Source organism: Castor canadensis, chromosome 15 (genome assembly GCF_047511655.1).
Source record: "Castor canadensis chromosome 15, mCasCan1.hap1v2, whole genome shotgun sequence".
Classification (NCBI taxonomy): Eukaryota; Metazoa; Chordata; class Mammalia; order Rodentia; family Castoridae; genus Castor; species Castor canadensis.
The window spans coordinates 47,439,279-47,459,645 of NC_133400.1; the positions used below are offsets into that span (position 1 = coordinate 47,439,279).

Sequence of the window (20,367 nt, forward strand, 5' to 3'; positions counted from 1 at the left end):
TGACATCACAGTTCCATGTTAATATGTACAATTCTTACATGTTGAGCAAAATAAATATATTTAAAAATCACTTTTTAAACTAATTTTCTATAGATAAAATTTCGGTGTACTGAATAGGATATAGGTATAGTCACATAAAGAGATTTTTAAAAATCTATTATTTTTAAAATTGTCATTTTGTTTTCTCTTAATGGGCAACAGCATTATACATGAGTGTTACAGATTTCACCTGCTTTGATGATTCAATGTAATCCATGAACACAGGAAATCACAGTCTGGGGACAGACTTTTCACTTGTCAGTCTTTTCCAATATGGCTGAATGAACACTTTTCTCTTTGCTGTCATTGCCATTCTATTTTCAGTGGCTCTGGTGGGAAATATCACACTGATCCACATTATCCAACTGGACACCAGACTCCACACCCCCATGTACTTTCTACTCAGTCAACTTTCTGTCATTGACATGATATACATCTCCACCACTGTGCCCAAGATGGCAACCAACTTTCTGTCAAATACCAAGACTATTACATTTTTGGGCTGTAAAGTTCAAACCTTTGTGTTCCTCAGTGTTGGTGGTTCTAAAGCCCTTCTTCTAGGTTTCATGTCTGTTGATTGGTGCATAACCATCTGTTATCCTTTACACTATCTTGTCTTCATGAGAAGGAAAATCTGTTGCTACATGGTCACATGTGGATGGAACAGCGGTTCTATCAATGCTTTAGTACATACATTGTATGCATTTCAGCATCCATTCTGTAAGTCTCTGGTCATGAACCACTTTTTCTGTGATCTTCCATCTCTCCTGTCATTGGTGTGTCAGAACACATCCTAATATGAGTATATAGTTCTCTTGACTGGACTTCTTATTCTGTTGTTACCATTCATGGTCATCCTAGCTTCCAATGCAGGTGTGCTTATTGTTGTATTCCAGATGTGCTCAGGTAAAGGACAAACCAAAGCTCTTTCAACTTATTCCTCCCACTTGATTGTGGTAAGCCTGTTCTATGTAACCACTCTCTCTATCTACACCCAGCCGCAGTCCTTGCATTCTCCTGCCCAAGATAAGGTGGTGGTAGTGTTTTACTCAATTATCACTCCTGTTTTGAACCCATTTATTGACAGCCCAAGGAATAAGGAGGTCATAGGGGCCATGAGAAGATAGTTGGGTTGGTGGTTATTTATAGACATATGAGGAATCACTTAAAAGCTGCTCCTGTAAAGATACAAAGACTGATTTTTTGTACAGAAACCTTTTCAAGAATGTTTAACTTGCTTTTTAATTTGTGAAATAATGGTAGATAACTTTGACAAGCTAATGGTCCAATGTTGTTCATATTTTCAATGACTGTTTTTAACACCCTGATATATAATCTATGGGAAAAAAGTGTATCAAAACATTTAGCATGTGTACAATTTTTGTAATGACTAAAACTAACATTTCTTGCATTCCCCTGCCTGAGATAAGGTGGCAGCAGTGTTTTACTCCATTATCACTCCTGTTCTGAACCCATTTATCTACAGCCTGAGGAATAAGGATGTCATGGGAGCCATGAGAAGACATTTGGGTTGATTGTTATTTGGGAATCCTTCTTTGAAGAGTCAGTTAAAAGCTGCTACTGAAAATTAACTGGAAAGATGTAAAGAATGATATTTTGTATAGTAGCCTAAGAAATGATACACTTTTCAGGAATGTTTAACTTGTAAAACAATAGTAGACAACCTTGTGAAACTAATATTCCCATGTTGTTAATATTTTGAATTACCATTTTAATATCCTGAGATGCAATCCATAGATCAGAAAGTGTATCAAAACATTTAGCATGTATATAATTTATGAAATGACTAAAGCTAATAAAGAGAAAAACATACAATCTATTTAAGTATTCATTCAACCCACAAAATTTTAATGGTTTAAGTCTGATTCTGTCTCAACAACTGTTCATGTGGGAATTAACAAAAATAAAAAATGACAAATCTCTGCTGAAAACACCATAATTCTAACTTAATTTTAGCATTAATTACCCTTGCCATGCAGCACAACACTTGGGCATGAAACTGTTTGGAGGGACAATCTTCTCCTTACCTCTACCAGGTTTTATTAAATTGTATCTTTAGCAAAGGGCATTACTAGTGGTAATTCCTCACCACAAGAAGGCCTAAAGGGTAACACTGGCCAGCTGTCAATGGCAGGATTTGCTCTTCTCCAGTGCTTAATGTAGAGTTTTCTATCTACACCAGTTGTCAACCTTCATGGATGTGTTTCTTTTATTCTAATGGAGTGATATCATGTTTTCATTTTACCCTGTCCCCTTATATACTTTAGCAAAATTAAAGATATAAGTACTTTAATGAGGAATTCAAAATGTACTACATATACTAAAGCAATATGTTATAATGATTTCAGTTGATTATAGGGGACTATGGTGTCATATAATAAGGATTGTTTCTTAGCTATATATTTAAATTTTCACCACAATAAAAAACTCAGAAAATACATTTTCTAATTAACATGCAGTCAACCACACAAACACATTTAAAGAAGACTTACTACTTGTTTGAGCAACTTCGTTGTTAACCTCATGAACTAGATCAAGACCAATTTTATAGTTAATCAAAATCAGTTTTCATTAGAAATCTAGCGGGAGATTGGGAAAGGACAAACAGTGTGTTTGCAATATTAAATAAAAATATTCTAGGAGGAGCCAATTAAGAATGCGACCCTTGGTCAAACACCAAAAGGAGTTGAAGAAGTAGGTCAATTGTACATCTGGTGATGAGCTTTGTGGGCAGTGGGGAAGCACACGAGAATGCCTGAGGAGGGAATACACATGGCACAAAAAGTTCAAGGAGTAATTGGTTGGATATAGAAAATGTGCAAATGTGTAATAACAATGAAAAATCCCACCGAACAACAAACAGATACCTAAGCAATGAAGGACATGAATGAAAATCAGGTCACACTAACGTGACAGTGCTAACTGGAAAGGGAGGGTGAAAGAAAGAAGTAAAGAAGGTTGATATGGTTGATATACTTTCTATGTAAGAATGAATATAGAATTTTTAAACCTGTTGAAATCACCATTAAGACTTGAACTAGGATAGGAAGGAACAAAATGGAAGGAATGAACCAATTTAGGAGGTAAGGCATATATAAATAGAAATGTCATATTGAAATTCCATGTATAACTATCTTAAATGAACAAAAATGTCTCTTTAAAAATGGGAGACAGGAAGGTAAAATAGGTCTTGTCTGGGGATTGGTACAAGTTGGAGAGAGGAGGATATTGGGAAAAGGTTTAGTAGATTGAATATGGTGGAAGTGTTAGGTACTTATATGTGAAAATAAAACAAATGAGTCCTGTTGAAACTATTCTAAGAGTGGCGGAAGGAGGAATAAAGAGTGATGGAGGAGTGAATTTAAGATGTATTGTAAGCACTTTTGTAAATGTCACAATGTACCACTGGTACAACAATAGTATATAATCAAAAAAGAAAATGTGCAAAGATAATGAAGACAGGATTTTAAAATAAGGAGAATGCAGAGGAATTTGGCTTGCCAAGAAGGTAACAGGGATGGTTGGCAGTTTTGCCTAGCAAACTGAAATGAACACTTAGGAGGCCATTGCCACTCTCCATGTGGGACCAGGTACTGTCTTAGACCAATATGATGTTGGTGAAAAAGTAAGACATGGCCATACCCTTGAAGTGGGTAGAAGAGGGCACTGGATGCCTGTGTTTTTATTACTCACATTCAGTTGCAGGAATATAACATGGTTGCTTCCATTTGGATGGTGACTATTTCCACATATGAAAAAAATTTCCATAAGCAATCTTGGATCAATCTTTTCTTATGAACATGAGAACTGAATTCTGTTAAGCACAACATAGGAGAGAGATTAGTTTTCTTGGCCATAGATAGGGGATAAATTAAAAATCTATATTAATACTTTATTGTTAAAGAAAACAATCAAACAATGGTCATGTTAAAACCACCAATATGTAAAAACTTCTTATTGCCTAGGAGTTTGTGTAAGAAGAAATACAACAGCAAGTTTTAAATTTAGCATGTATAGAACATGAAATATTTTAGAGAATGGTTGACTGCTTCCTCGTATTTGATGTCCATAATTATAGTAATAACAATTTTAAAAACCTTTAGAAACATCCATTTTTGGGTCTAGGTAAAATGCACTTAGTAATCTATGAACATTTTACTTCTGTTATTTTTTATTATATAATGTAATCCATAAACTCACCTGCTCAAATTTTGAGTTTTATTCTCTTTCTGTATAGCATCACCAAATATATATTGATGGAGAATTATAGAAGTTTTACTTTTAGTTATTTTGAACTGCAGGAGAAAAGTTTTTCATGCTATAGGTCATATTTTTGACAACTGTGCTTTTTTCCCCCAAGTGACATTATTTTACTACAGTGACATAGTTTATTATAACAATGACTTATTGGTTTTGGTTATTGAGTAGCTTCTTATTTAATAGCTATATAAAATGCACATCTTTTCTACTATTACATATAATATCCCTAGAAACATTATTACATGTCAATGTTTCCAATGTATGAGTTTTATTAAATATATGCATTTGACTAGAATTGCTTCTTGATAAGGGTATGAAAAATTTTAAGTTACAGAATAATGCAAGGAAGTTTTCAAAGTGGTTGTAAAAAGTTAACACTCAGGAGAAAATTATATGATATTTTAATGACCATTTTCTACAAAATTCAGTTTCATCAGTGATGCCCTCCATTTTAGTATAAAGATATTTTCACTCTTAGATTATCATGTGTGGATTTTATTACTATATATTAATTTTACAAAGGGGTTCTATTGTGATATTTCCATTGATGCATACAATATAGTTTAAACTAGTTAACCCTTTCTAATGTAATCCCTTAACCTTCCTCTGCTCTTCCTCCATTTTCAAATAGTACTTAGTGGGTTTCAGCATGATATCTTCATATATATACATGCTATCTTCATATATATATGATCCTGGTCCCTTCCCAGTACCATCTCCTTCCATCCCCCCTCTGACTGATTCCCCCACATTGTGCATCTTCTATATTCATCTTATGTCCCATTATTTATTATTATTATTATTTTATCTCTATATTTCTCACATGAGTGAAAACATGAGACATTTGGCTTTTTGAGCTTCATTTACCTTGTTTCAAAAATGATATCTAGTTCTACTGGAGAACAACATCTTAAGTCAAATTGGCCAGGTTCAGAAGGCTGAAAGCCCCATGTTTTCTCTCATATGGAGAATAGAGATGTACTTGTATCCAAGTACAGCAATACTATGAAAAACAGGTCATGCTAGAGTGAAGTAACATAAAAGAGAGGTAGGGTAAAATAAGAAAGTTAAGAAGGTGAATATGGCTGATGTACTTTCTATACCAGAGTGAATACAAAATATTTAAACCTGTTGAAATCACCATAAGAAGGGGACTTAGGTAGAAAGAAGAAAAATAGAAGAGATGAACCAATTCAGATAATGATACACATATACATGGAAATGTCCGTGTATAGCTATCTTTTTTTTTTTACTGACTACACTACAGACTTTATTCAGTAAAAAGCAAGAGTCATACGATCTGAAGAGAAGCCAGAGAACACAGGCTTTATTCAGATTTCACCCACTTATTTATCTATGACTATATTGTAAAATATACTGTCTCTGCCATTAATAAAACACCCAGAATGCAAGGACAACCACTAGCCTCTCAGAGGTTCTCAGGAATGCCCTCATCAGATTCAAGAACCCCTACTCCCCCATGTCCCCAGTGTATAGCTATCTTAAACAAACAAACTTATAGACTTTTTGTTCACACCACTCTGCCTTTGACATTCACTCCATTCCAATTTATAGTTATATCATGTTCCCTGGCTAGTAACAATTCAGGAGTTTTTTCAGGTAGGTGAAGAGTGCATCTTCACTCACCTCCACATCCATTTAGGTTCCTGAGTATATTGTTATCACCATATCATGTCTAGGTGTGGACACTAGCACTACTTTCCTAGGAAAAAGCTTTCAGCACTAGTGGGAGCACAAGCTGTGATGCTTGCTGTTGTAATATTAGCTTTATTATTGGTCACAGCACCAAGGATGGTGCTCATCTGAGTCAACAGAGAGAAGAGGATTCCTAAAGCTATGGGGTGCTCTGAATAGAAGTGAACTGCTATAATGGTCCACAAGATATTGGGTTTCAACTTCTCTTGTAGGGTTTCTGTTAACTTCACAGCCTTTATAGATTGCTATCCGACTGTTAACACACAGAATTATAAGTATTAATCCAGGCACAATGTGCTCTGAATGCTGAGGTGTGGAAAGTCAATTTCTGCAATACTGGTGCTTATGTTTTGGATAAAAGTGAGGTGTTTAAAAAATGTTTAAACTTCTGTTCATAAGATAGAAATGTGGGCAGTAAAGAATATGTATGATGATAGATGGCACTGTATACAAGATGGAGTGTACATCCATCTTCTTTATGGAAAGTCAGAGTGCAAGTGGTAAGAATGTCCTCAGTGATCATGTCTTTGTCCTATGCAGTGCCTCCTCAGCTGCTTAGGTGTAGATATGGTCAGTGAGGGGCAGTGCGCCCTCTCTGTGGGCTTCTCTATCATGATTCTCAAAGAAGTATAGGCCTAGTGCAGCATTTTGCCATGCTGAGTTTTAAGGTATATGATATGTGATCTTGCATTCAGACATGACACTGTGACCAATACTTTTTCTTACTTTGGGCCACAGTTGTCTGTGGTGCATTCCTTTCACATTATTGAAGGATTTTTAACCTGCCCTTTTATGTGTTTATGACCTTACCATTCTGCTCTGTATAGAGTGAATGATGCAACATGTACTGACTACCAGTTTGAGAAAATGTTTGTTTATGTGCTAGCTTATTATGGGTTTCTCCTGTTGGTGAGGCAATCCACTCTGATTTCCCCCTTGAAACATCAAAGGACGTATAAATACTTCAAGGTGACTTACCTGAGTACAAGATGAGGTGAGCAGCAAAGTTTATTATTTTGAGAGAGAGCCTCATTTTCTAGAGAGGAGGTATGCTGTCATTGTCAACCTGGGACATTTTTAAAGCATTTTTTGGCAGTACTGGAGTTTGAACTCAGAGCCTCATGGTGCTCTATCACCTTAGCCACACACCCTGCCATATTTGCTCAGGTTTGTTGTTCAGGTTGGAGCTTGTACTTTTGTCCATATTGGCCTTGGACCACAATCCTCTTATGTCCATCTCCAAGAATCTGGAGTACCAACACTGTTTTTTTGTGATAGGGTATCACGAAGTTTTTTCACATGCTGACTTCAATCCCATGATACTCCTACCTCTGTCTCCCAAGTAGCTGGGATTATGAGCATGTGCCACCACTCCTGACCCCTAAAAGTCTTTTTATAAGAATAGCATGAAGTACTTTTTAATGTCTGCAATGTCCCAATATCTACTTTACTGTTCAGAGTTGTCAGTTACTTGTATTTAAACTTTGTTTTTGGCAATACTAGAAGTGAGCACAAGGCCTAACACTTGCTGTATGAGCTCACTATCACTTGAGCCACTCTTTAGATAATTTTGAATAGGATCTCACCTTATGCCCAGATTGCCATGGACTTCGATTCTCCTATTTATGATTTCTATGTAGCTGGGATTGTAGTAACATCACTGTACCTGACTTTTTATTGGTTGAGATGGGGTTATGTGAACTTTTTGCCCAGGCTGCTCTCCAACTGCCAATCCCCATTTCTGTATTCCAATTATCAAGGATTACAGGTGTGAGCCACCAGCATCTGGCAGATCCTTGAATAGTTCATTTTTTAGATGGGGTCTTGCAACAGTTTTGTCTTAGCTGGCCTTGAACTGTCATCCTCTTAGCTCTACCTACTGAGTAGTTAAGTTTACCAGTGTGAGCCACTATATTTGGAACTAATTTCAATTCTTTAGTATCCATTTGAGAAAGAAAAATTCAATTGTGTGTAGTGACATAATGACAACAGTTGTGACAAAACTTAATAGAAACTGCAATCCAGGAAGGAAGGGAATGACATATTTTGCCTGAGCTGGCCTAGAACCACCATCCCTCCATCTCTGCCTCCCAAGTAGCTAACACTGAAATCAGGAGCCACTGTGCCTGGTGTCATATGATTCAACTTCCTTCCATGACAGGGAAGATGGTAGAAAAGTAAGGGATTTATGTTTTATTGAGGAACAGGAGATCTTCACTTTGTCCATTTCTTCATTTATATATTATGTTTATTTCATACTGTATATTGTGTGATTTCCTCCATGGTAGTATGTTCTTTGATATTTTCTCCACTTCTCCAACATTATTCTTTCCTTCATATACAGAAAGTCAAGCACAGTGAGCATAATTACTCAAGATCATGCACCTAATCGGGATGACTCTGTCGGTGTAAGTCCTATATGTCACCACATGTCCTCAGCAGCATCACAAATGTTAGACTCAGAAACACCCACACATTTTAGCTGTTTATGTAGTATTATACATCAGTTTAATTTATGACTTGTTTCACAACATCATCTTGTCATCATTTAATATCATGAATACTATAAGATGACATTATTGTCAATATATTTTCATTATATGCACACTGGAGAGAAAGATTACTTCAGTTTGTGGCATAGAGATGTTGCTGAGAGCCAAGTAACACAAATGACACTGGTCTTAGTATAGAGATTTAGTCTAAGGACACCTGGGGTAAGCACAACATGAAGCACTGGTAATGTTCCTTTTTCATCTTGGTGTTCAGTTGAGATGGAGTAGAAGAAGGCCATTTTGACAGACTATTCAGACTGCAAAATTCGGTGTGGATGGTCCCTGCAATTTTCTTTTTTCTTTTTCTTTTTTTTCATGGGTTGGGGTTTTAACTCAGTGCTTTGGGTCTGCAAAGCAGGTGCTGTACAACTTGAGCCATACCTCCATTCAATTTTTGCTCAGGTGGTTTTGAAGATGATGTCTTGTGAACTATTTGCCCAGGGTGGATTTGAACTGCAATTCTCTTGATCTCAGCCTCCCATATAGCCAAGATTATGGGTGTGAGCCACTGGCATGAAGCAATTTTTTTATAGGACTAGGGTTTGAACTCATGCTTCTAAAGCAGGTGCTCTTCCTCTTGAGCCATACCTTCAGCACTGTCCCTGAATTTTTCAATGTCAGGGAACTCCAGCAAGTGTCATTTGCTGATCTAGTGAGTGCTGGCCTGCAGTGCTGGTCTAGCTACAGGGGAAAGGCTGGAATCAGATCAAATGCAGAGCTCTTGTGGGTAAAAAAAATGAGTTAGAGTCACAAGTGGAAGTGGACATTTCTTTCTGTTTGGGCCAAAATTAAGGGAGGTTGCTGAGAGCTCTGGGAGGGGGGAATTCATTTGTACAAGTGATTATGTGCAGAGGCCAAGGTGTAGGAAGTCAGAGGCCAGGAAGGTGGAGGATACCAAGGCTTATAGTACACATCACTGAATCACCAACAGAGCTTACCCACCAGTAATGAGCATTCCAAGGTACCTGAAACTGGATGAACAGGTGGAGAGCTTTGGGTATGCCTTGCCTGGTCCTGAGAAGCAGGACAACCCAGAATAAACACAGCCATTTCTGCTTACAAACCACACATTCTGGTTGCTAAGCAAACTACAAATGACAAAATAAAATGGAAGCCAAATAGCTTATTTAAGCAAAATGGTTAAACAAATGTAACAGGAATACGAAGGACTGTCCTCAGGCAACAAGAAACTGTGATCACTTTATCCCAGATGCAGTTTTGTGCAGAATAAAAGGAATATGAGGAGCCTGTGCTTCTGACCACTAGAGTTCAACCACAGGAGACATGACTACATTGACCAGCCAGTGTAGAGAAATTGTAACTGCTCTCAATTTTGTTGTATAACAGAGTCATCACTTTCTTACACTGCTCCTCAAATGAAAATTAATTTTTAGTATGGGATGGAAAAGATTTTTGCACATTCATTTTAACTAATGCTTTGCCCATTGTCTTGCACAAGGTGTGTAAATATTTTAAAAGTACCACACAAATCAGGAAATGAGGACAAAAGGTAGGTTAAGTTTTGATAGCACTTAAAATTACTGTTATTCATCAAAACTTTGTGCCATCATAAGTGAATTGGGTATTAATTCAATGACAAAAAACTGAAATACATATTTATTCCTGAATAAATCATATTTTCATGTTAAATTCATTTATCTTACGTAAAATTGTTCATTCCTTCTTTTTTGAATAGCAAAATTCTTTACAATGTATTTGAAAAAAGGTAAGTCCTTGGTGATCTATGGCAAGAGGGCACCATGAGGTATAATTTGGCATGATGGGTAAAGCACAACCTACAATCACAATAAATGTTATGATAGTAAGAACATGAAAAGTAAATTTTGCATGAGGAAATAACACCTTATTTGAATGCACATATTAGTAGTGACTTCTGAAATGAAAGGAAAAACAGCAAAAATAAATCAGATCTAAACTATAATTATGATGGGATATTTACATTTACTTTCTGAGTAAATGAGAAAGTTAATTTTTGGTATACAAGTCATTTAAAAACTGTTAAGACTATAAAGAACACATATAGAAGCCTTGTAGAAAGAACATATACATCAAAAAGTAAAATATTATAGCTTTCATATAATTGATGTCACTTGTTCTGGAGAAAAAGGAAACAGAATGTAGAAATAAATGTAAAGAATCTGCAGAAGAAGACAATAGGAAAATGCCAACAATTGACACAAACTCATTTAAATGGCTTATTAACTACAATTATTCAAAATCTACATTCAAGTGAAGCCAACTAAACAATTACTAATATATTTGAATTCACTCATGAAACCAAACTTTTGTAAATGAAAGTATAAACACCTTATGAATTTCATTAAAAAACACTACCCATTAAACTCAAACAAAATTCATCAGCAAAATTTATGGAATTATGTCACCTTAATTCACTTAGCTTCTTTTTATTGAGCTGTTGTTCTTGTAGAAAGAGATTGTTGCTGGTATTTAACCTATGGTCTTAAGCAATTCCTGTGCCTCAGCTTCCCATACAGCTAGAACTACAGGCAGTCATCACGATAAGAAAAATAACACTTATTTTCAAGAAGAAAATTCAGAAATACTAAGTCTGAAATTATGTATGAATAAGTAAATATTTATAGTTCTTAGTAATTTCTTTTGGAATACTGTATTGTATAGAGCATTCTATGTAAATTTGTAACAACTTGCTCACTTCACTTGTATGGCATTCAACTACATGAGGAATTATCACTGGATTTTGGCACAATTTGTTGAAAAATGCAATATTATATTTTTCAGGGGCAGATTTTTCTTATGTTGTTGATCTTTGGAAACACGGTCTCTGTATTTATAGCATGCTGTCTTTAAAGTTGTTATACAGCCTCAGTGGCCTCATACTTGTGGTCCACTCAATACTTCTGCAGAGTGTACACCATCACACACACTGTAATGACAGGTTTTTGATCCATTGTACATTTGTTTCAATGGGCCATCTGAACATATTTGCATATCTGTCCTTGTCAAGGTTCTCTCCATAACAACTTGTTTCATATCTATGGATTGAACCACCCTAACAACAGGCAACAACATATGCTAGTCAGTAATAAATGTTCCGTCCACTGTGCATCCTCACTAAGTGCAAGAAAGACATCTTAAAAATCTACCCATATTCAACATGCAGTAAAATCCCATGTGAGTTTTTCCATTTTGAAAAAGGAAGTCAGAAGACTGAAGATTTCCTCATTGCTTCCATAAGCAAGGCTTCTCTCTACTGTGATTTCTTGATGTGTATAAAGGGCACTGTAATGAGTAAAGGATTTCCCAAATTGCTTACCTACCTGTGGTTTCTCTCCAGTATTAGTTTTCTCATGTGTTTGAAGGCAACTGGATAAGATGAAAGTTTTCATACATTGCTTAGTTCTAAGAATATCTCCCCAGTGTGGGTGAGTCCTTTCATGACTTGGATGGTACGTGGAGGGAGAGGTTTTCCCCAATTGCTTACATCCATAGTGATTTTCTCCAGTGCTTTTCTTTCATAAATCCCAAGGTGAGCAGAACAAGTGAAAGAGTTCCCACATTGCTTACATCTATAGGGATTCGCTCCAGTGTGAGTTCTTTTATGAATTCAGAGGTGAATGTACTGAGTGAAGGCTTTACCACATGGCTTACAACCATAGGGTTTCTGTCTAGTATGAGTTCTTTCATGTGTTTGAAGGTTAATCAAATGAAGGGAGGATTTGCCACATTGCTTATGTGCATAGAATTTCTCTACCAAGAGGTTCTTTCATGCCTCTTTGTCAGAGCCAGCAGTGGGACCTTGCCTGTGTGAGTTGGTATCTGGCCTTGTGAAAAAGCCAGACATTCAGAAAAACAGTATTCAAGGTTCCCAGATGGCTTCGTGTCCTTCAGATGTAAATAAGAAAGTTATGCTGACCGTGTGCTTCTCTTGCTTCTCTGTTCCTGTTTTAAAGGAGACATAACAAAAAGTTAATTTTAACTGTGCTTCCCTGTGCTAATGTAACCTTGACACATAATACTTGGCATTTTTTTCTGACCAAATGCTCTCTGTGTAAAAGGAGTTTATAAAAAGCAATGTATACTTCATTAAAGTGGCTATTGAGCAGGACTTAGTAGTCTGCTCATCTTTTCACGGCTTCGGTCACCCAGGTTCTGCCAGTAAATGGCATTACACCTCTGAATGCTACTGGAATGAGTAAAGTCATCTCTTATTGCCCACATTCATAAGGTTTCTCTCCACTGTGAATCCTTTCATGCATTCAAAGATTGCTGCACACAAAGAAGGCTTTCCCACAATGCTTATATTCACAGGGTCTCTTGCCAGGCTGAATTTTTTTCATAGTTTTACCATGACTGAAACATGCAAAGGCTTCCCCAGATTGGTTACATCCACAAGGTTTCTTTAGAGTGTGAGTTATTTCATGTTTTTGAAGGTGTATGGAACAAGTAAAATCTTTCATACAATACTTACATTCAAAGTGTTTCTTTTCAACATGACTGCTTTTTCATGTCGGTGATGAAACTGTGATATCTGAAGATTTCTTCTCATTGCTTTTGTGAGAATGTCTTCTTTTCGTTATGAATTCTTTCATGTATCTAAATGTGACTGCATCTGGTGAAGGCTGCCCCACAGTGCTGATGTTCATCGTGTTCAGTGTGGGTGAGCTTATGATTTTGACCAGAATTGAGGCACCTAAATTCATCATGACATTGTTCACTTTCTCCAGGTTCTCTCTCTTCGTGTCCTAGTTTTATACCAGCAAGCGTTTAATTGCTCACAATTAGGTCTGGGGCCTGTTTAAAGCATTCTCCTCATTGAGTAACATGTTCATGTTCACAGACTCTCTATGACTTCAGTTCTTACATTTCTCCTACATGTTATATAGTCATCTTTAATGTTTTCTTCCTTCTGTTTTGATGGAATTCTGGATTTTGTGGTGTCCTGGGTTCTTCCAAGGACCCTTGTTGTGCACACAAGTCACAAAGGTAGAGAAACTGAGTCACACAAATTCAACCTAAAAGCAAAGTGTGATTCCACAAAAATCACATTCATTCTTCTTAATGGCTGAATGATACTCCATTGTGTATATACACCACATTTTCTTTATTCATTCATCAGTGTTGAGCATGTAGGCAGATTCCATTGCGTAGGCATAGTGAAAAGTGCTGTGATAAACTTGGGTGTGCAACGATCTCTCTCATTTGTTGATTCACACTTCTCAGATATATGCCCAACAGTAGTATAACAGGGTCATAAGGTAGGTCTATTTTTAGCTTTTTCGTGAACCTCCATATGATTTTCCTAGGGGCTGCACTAATTCACATTCTTACCATCAGTGTAGAAGTGTTCTTTTTCCTCCACATCCTAACAATCATTTAAATAATTAATATCCAGAATATTCAAAGAATATTCCAGAACTTAAACACAAAAAGAACAAAAAATCCAATTGATAAATGGGCAAATAAATTAAACAGTTATCAGGAAGAAATATAATAATTACATGAAGAAATGTTCAATAATCTTAGCCATAAAGGAAATGAAAATGAAAACAACACTGACATTTCACCTCACTCCAGTCATAACGGCTATCATCAAAACATAAACAAAAAGTACTGGTGAGGATGTGGTCACAATGTCATGATGTACCCTCAGTATAATATAATAATAATAATAACATTAAAGTAACCATGAGATTTCATCTCAGCCTAGCCAGAAACAAAAAAATCAAGAGTATTTTTTTAAAAAGTGTTTTCTTGGGTGGGAGGAAACAGGGAGAAATGACCCAAACATTGTATGCACATATGAATAAAAGAAAAGAGAAAAAAAATGTTTTCTTCTGTCCAGTTAACTTAAGATATTGAGTGAACATCTTTTCCATTTTTGATAAATGTCATACTCATGATATGAAATTTAATATATTATGACATACAACATAATGTCTTTAAAAATGAGAATATAGGTATCTTTGCTCCCATTTCCTGCATGAGTCATGAAATGTTTCTCTTTTTCTCTCCCCCTCTTGTCTATACTTTCTCTTGTTATACTAAAATAAATACTTGCTAAAACTTTCACCTTGTGAGGCACTTTGAAATGCTTTTCAATGTTTGTGGATCTCAAGGACCTGTGATTTTGTGTAGAAACTGGTGACATAAATTGGTGAACCTGAGCCAGGAGTTGAATTTCACAAGGAATATCTGGCTTAAATCTTGCCTAATCAGTCTCAAGATGGAGGACCTTGGAAGGTCAAAGCACACTGCTGGGGGATGTAGACCTGAGCAGGACCCCACCATGGAAAAGACAGTGGAAGATTTCCCCCCACATTGACTGTCTTTCTGGATCACTGTCATTTCTCTCAAGTCATCTTTAACAGTGTGGAGAAGTTCTACGTCCCTGGAAGGTATGTCACATGCTAATACACTTTCACCCAGCATTTCATCCCCCATGGAAAGGATTGGATTGGCATCTTTACAGTGGGATGGAAGACAACCTGTGGGTATTACATCTTCATGTGGGTTGCTTTGTCCAGTGATCTAAAAATGGAATTATCCAAACAGCAGGAAGTCCTACTCAAAGCTTATTACCTGCCCAAGGATGACAAGTATTACCAGTTCTGCTATGTGGATCAGGATGGTGTGGTTTGTGGAGCAAGTACCCTTTTCCAATTCCATCAAGAAAGTGGAGAGGACATCTTGGTTCTTACCAAGAAGGGAAAGGTGTAAGAAATTGAGCAACACAACAAGGAGCTTTGCAAAGAAAACCAGGAGCTGAAGGACAGCTGTGCCAGCCTCCAAAAGCAGAACTTAGATTTTCAGTCTGAGCTCCAAAGGAAGAAGGAGGAGCTAGAAACCCTACAGATCATCAATGATAAGTTAGAACAGAAAGTGGAAGAGGAGAAAACTTGTTGGGAGACTGAGCTGCTTCAACTGAAGGAACACAACCAAAAGGTTCTCTCTGAAGAGAGAATGAGAAGATGGGAATCAGAGTGTATCACCTTCAGGCCCAGCTGTCAACACAAGGGAAAGAAATAGAGAACCTTGTTCAAGGAGATTAAGATAAGACAGAGAAATTGCAACATCTGAAAAATGAAAATGGTCAACTCTTTCTTAGTTTAACTGAACAGCAAGAGTACCAGAAGAAGCTTGAGCAGACAGTAAGCAGATGATGTAGAAAGAAATGACTGCAATGAAGAAACAACAGGAGTTAATGGATGAAAACACTGACCTGTCAAGAAGACTGAGAACAAGATTACATGTGATGTTTTGCAGAAAGAGAAAAAAAGAATGGAAAGAGAAAATGATCTCTTGAAGAACAACAAGCAGCAGATTGCTGAGTTACATGAGTCTGGATCTTGACTCTCTGCTGTATCACATTGAGAGGTGTCTCATCTGCAACTCAGACTTTTTTGATGGAATCTGGGATCATATTTTTGAGCAGCAGCAAAGGCAGCCCTTTGTTTGAACTGTTCGGTCTGTGACAAGATCTTCCCAGCAACAGAGAAGCAGATCATTGAAAACCATGTGTTCTGCCACTCTCTCTAAATCCCACTAAGCCTGTTGGATCTATGCTGTACATAGATTTTATAGAGTAGAACATACAGCTTCTTCTTTGTGCTGAATCAGGATCCAGCCTGACTTGAAATCATTAGGGTTTTACTTTGCCCTGCTGCCTGTAAAGGTGGAGTCATATCTGTTATCTGAAAGATGGTGTTAAGAGCTTCTGCTTCCATCCCTGTGCATAACTCTGGCCTTTTACCTAAAATGCCCATACTGGAGCCCTCAGGACTCCAGTACCAGTATCCCAGAATGAAACTGCCCTGCTGTTCACACAGGCCTGAGTTGCACTAAGTGATTTGTCTTCCAAGTTTCAAATTTATATCTGGAGACGACATCACTAACCAAAGCATGACATTTATGTCTAATTGTTAGCTTAAATGTTTAGATTTGGCCTCAGTGTTCCAAACATTCTGTTTGATGTTTTATAAAGGTTTTAATTTTTTTACATTACAATGGTAAAAATTATATAATATCACACCAAGGTTATTTAGCATGTCTGCCATGGTGTGAATTTGATACATTGTAAGACCTTTTATAAATGCCACAATGTACAATCACCCAACACAACAATAAAACAAACAAATATTGATTTTTCCTTTACAGTGATAACATTTAAAATCCTTTTGAAGTGATTTTGAATTATGTATTAATATTAGCTCTAGTCATTTTCATCCTGCTGTGCAATAGAACATTAGATTTTATTTCACTTATATAACTACGACTTTGTACCCTTGACCAAAATGTCTCCTTCCCCCTGCTCCATGCTCTGACTCTGGTAACTACCATTCTAGTCTCCACTTCTGTGAGTTGAGTGTTTTTAAGTTCCACATAACAGTAAGATCATGCACTGCTTTTGTTGCTCTGTTTCTGGCTTATTACATTTAATGCAATGTCTTTAGCTTCATACATTTGCTGCAAATGACAATATTTCCTGTATTTTCAAGCCCAAGTAGCCTTCAATTGTGGACATACACATTTCTAAATCCATCTGTTCTTTGATGAAATCTTAGGTATCTCTGTATCTTGACTGTTGAGAATAATGTTGTAACGTTCCTGGGTATATAGGCATGTTTTGGCCACACTGACTTCAATTCTTTTGATCATATAGCCAATAGTGAGATTCCTGGATCATATGGTAATTCTGTTTTTAGTTTTTCAAAGATTTTCTGTAATATACTAGTTATCATTCCAACAGTGCAAACAGTGTTCCTTTTCTCCACATTCTTGCAAACATTTGTCTTTCATCTTTTTGATAATGTTAATTTAACAAGAAGACATATTGTGACTTTAATTTACATTCTCCAATAACTATTGACAGGGAGCATTTTTCATGCATAAGTTAACCATTTGTATTTCTTAACTGTTTATTCAAGTCTTTTAGCCATTTTTTAGTAGGGTTATTTGTTTTATGGTTACTAGGCATTTTGAGTATCCTGCATTTTTTAGATATTAGGCATTTATCTGATTTATTACTTTTTACTCTACTATTTCATACCTAGTATAGGAGCTGTTTATTTGGACACAGTTTTGTTTTTGCTTTTGTTGCCTCTGTTGTTCACATTAGACCCAAGAAATCTCTGTCTAGACTAATGTCGTGGGGCTTTCCTCTTCTGATTTCCTCTCATATTTCTATAGTTCCAGGTTGTACATTTCTGTTATTAATGCATTTTGAATTTATTCTTGTGTGAAGGGTCAAATATGGGTCCATTCTTTCCCAGTTTTCCAAGGAACACTTATTGAAGAGCTTGACCTCTCCCCCAATGTTTTCCTTTGGCACCTTTATTAGAAATATTCACACCCAGCTATGAGTTTACTTCTGGGCTGTATTCCTTCTTTTTGTGAGGTGCCTGTGTTTATGTCATTCTTATGCTGTTTGATCACAATGGCTTTCCCACACATTCCAAAATCCATTAGTGTGGTATCTGCAGTTAAGGATGTTTTGGTTTAAATTACCAGGGGTATTTAAGCTCGTGTGGACTTTTATACAAATGTTAAGATTTTTTTCTATTCCTATGTAAAAAAATTGTATTTTGATATGAATTAGATTGATCTGTAGGTTGATTTGGATTATAGGTATTTAATAATATTAGTTCTTAAAATACATAAACATAGAAATATTCCTATTTGTCATCTTTCACAAATGTGTTTGGTTTTTAATACATAGATCATAAATTTCCTTAGCTAAATTTACTCCACATATTTTATTTACAACATGCTATTGCAAATGGTATTGTTTTCTTTATTTGTAAGTTCTATTGTATCATAATAATGATGATAGTACTTCACAGTAGTGATTTTTAATACTTCTATTTATACTATTGGCCAGCACCATTGAGGAGAATATATGTTTTCTATAGTCATGCTCACAATTCTACATAATTATATTTTTCCTGTAAGAGTTATGTAACATGTTCAAGCAACTCACTGATACATAATTCTCATAAATACAAAAACCAAAATTAGAAAGAATTTGGAGGGACAGTATGTAAAAATCTGCTGAAGATTGTAAGAATTAGAAGTTATATTATCATGCAAGTTACTCGAGGTGAATTTCTTAGTTGGTAAAGTTATTTAAGAATAAATGCATGGCTTACCACTTCTGTTCAAATAGTAAATTTTTTTCTACTCTATCATGTTCAATAAAAAAAATCATTGTTTGCCTCCTTGCTTCCAAATAAGTGTCATGGATTATCGCACATTTTAAAAGTAAGTTATTTCTGGTTCTTTAGCTTACATTCAAAATCAAAACTAGTACAAAATGAAGTTGAATTACATTGTAATTGTATTCCTTTGGGATTGGAAATTAAAACTTATTAAATCTGTTCTTTTAGTGTAACTTGTTTAAATATGTTTGTAATGTGGTATCATAAAAGCTGTCACTCTTCATTTTGCATCTTTGGTTTCAATTTCAGTTGAACTTCTTATTTGGGCTTTCATCTAAAACATGGCAGTGAGTTTGCTCATGTGTGGATGAGCCATGACAGTGGAGAATTTCCTTTAGGAAGAAGGAGAGTCAGAATTACTGTTAGATTTTTCTGTGGTCATTTTAACACATTTTCCTTACCTATCAGGTATTATTTTTATATTTAAATACTGGAGGCCTTTTCAGTACATTTACACGCCTTTAACAAAAGATCTAATTGAAAATAAAAAAGTATGATAAAGATATATTTTTGAGCCAGACAGAAATTTAAAATATATTTAATTCTGTCAGTAACTAGTGGATATTTGAGTATAATTAATATGTTTGGTGTTCCACTGGAATCAGCCTAGGTGTCAATGAACCAATGAATGGATAAAGAAAATGTGGTACATATATATTTATATAATGGACTATTCAATCATAAAGAAGAATGAAATTATGTCATTTGTAAGAAAATAGATGGAGTTAGAAATTATCATCTTAAGCCACAGTCCAAAAGACAAATATCATATGCAGAATATGCATATGATAAAGAAAAAGGCATGAAAGTGAAAGGGGAAGTATTTGGTGGATGGTATCAGTGGGAGGAGAGGGATAAATAGAGGGTGATGGAGAAGGTGAATATTATCAAAGCACATGATATTGATGTATGGAAATATGACAATGAAACTCTTCTGCACAAGTAACAAATAAACAAATTAAATAAATAAGGAAATAAGCTGTATGAGCAAAAAGCTAGAGCTAAGGAAAAGGGGCTGTATAACTGTATCTCAGCAAATTTCCTGGTGTGTGATGATTCTGAGTATGCTTAGCACATCAAGGGCTTTCTCCACTAAGTTACTGTAGTGCCACAAGTTTTATTAAAGCCCAAATTTTGGGAAAGGAACATGAGCACCATACATTTAGATATTTTCCTTGACTGAGAGAAAATGTATATAAGAACGCATATCATTACAGGTATGTGCCATCATTCCTGTCTCAGACTATTTTTATTGTTACTTAATTAAAATGCTACATTTTATTATTATGGTCTATTTATTACTTAAATACAAAATTCTATGCATATTAACAAAACAATGGTATCATATTGAAACATTAATTGTTTTATATAATTAAAACCAAACACTTTAGTAAAGTTTTTCCTTTTTAAATTTTTCAAAATCAGTGAAGATTCTCAGGTAGAAACAAAAACTATCTCCATCTTGATACATCATTTTATCTGCTTTGTATCTTTTTTTATTGACTGGGATATTCAAAACAATTTATCCACAATGAATTCAAATGAATATTTGATTTTTTCTG

At 35.7% G+C, this 20,367-nt stretch overlaps 2 pseudogenes; both read left to right on the forward strand.

Annotated features, from left to right (window-relative positions):
* The first annotated feature begins 254 nt into the window (after positions 1 to 254).
* LOC109680926 (olfactory receptor 2AK2-like) lies at positions 255 to 1,574 on the forward strand (annotated as a pseudogene).
* A 13,303-nt stretch (positions 1,575 to 14,877) lies between these two features.
* Positions 14,878 to 16,127, forward strand: LOC109680927 (calcium-binding and coiled-coil domain-containing protein 2 pseudogene; annotated as a pseudogene).
* The last annotated feature ends 4,240 nt before the right edge of the window (positions 16,128 to 20,367 follow it).